Raw genomic sequence first — 279 nt, 5'->3', positions numbered from 1 at the left:
CAGATCAGGTTTTTTTTTTTTTTTAATTCACAGAAAAGGACACTCTTCTGGGAAAATATTATATTTTTTCTTGAATATTAAATTGAAATATATTATATAACTATTAATATTATTGTTGTTATTTTATTTAAATTATTGTAAACAATTGACTGTAGTGTTATTATTAGTGCTGTAAAACAATTAATCGCGGTTAATCACATCCAAAATAAACGTTTTTGTTTACATAGCATAAGTGTTTGTACTGTGTATATTTATTATGTATATATAAATACACACACA

General features: G+C 21.9%; 1 protein-coding gene across 1 annotated transcript in view; it reads left to right on the top strand.

The window, feature by feature from the left end:
• The window catches only part of LOC107699210 (Down syndrome cell adhesion molecule-like protein 1), a 138567-nt gene that overhangs the window by 20121 nt on the left and 118167 nt on the right, over positions 1 to 279 (top strand). The gene's annotated exons all lie outside the window — the stretch shown is intronic.

Source organism: Sinocyclocheilus anshuiensis, unplaced genomic scaffold (genome assembly GCF_001515605.1).
Source record: "Sinocyclocheilus anshuiensis isolate Anshui unplaced genomic scaffold, SAMN03320099.WGS_v1.1 scaffold242, whole genome shotgun sequence".
Taxonomy (NCBI): domain Eukaryota; kingdom Metazoa; phylum Chordata; class Actinopteri; order Cypriniformes; family Cyprinidae; genus Sinocyclocheilus; species Sinocyclocheilus anshuiensis.
Note: the sequence above shows the minus strand (reverse complement) of the source record. Positions and strands in the feature narration are given on the sequence as shown.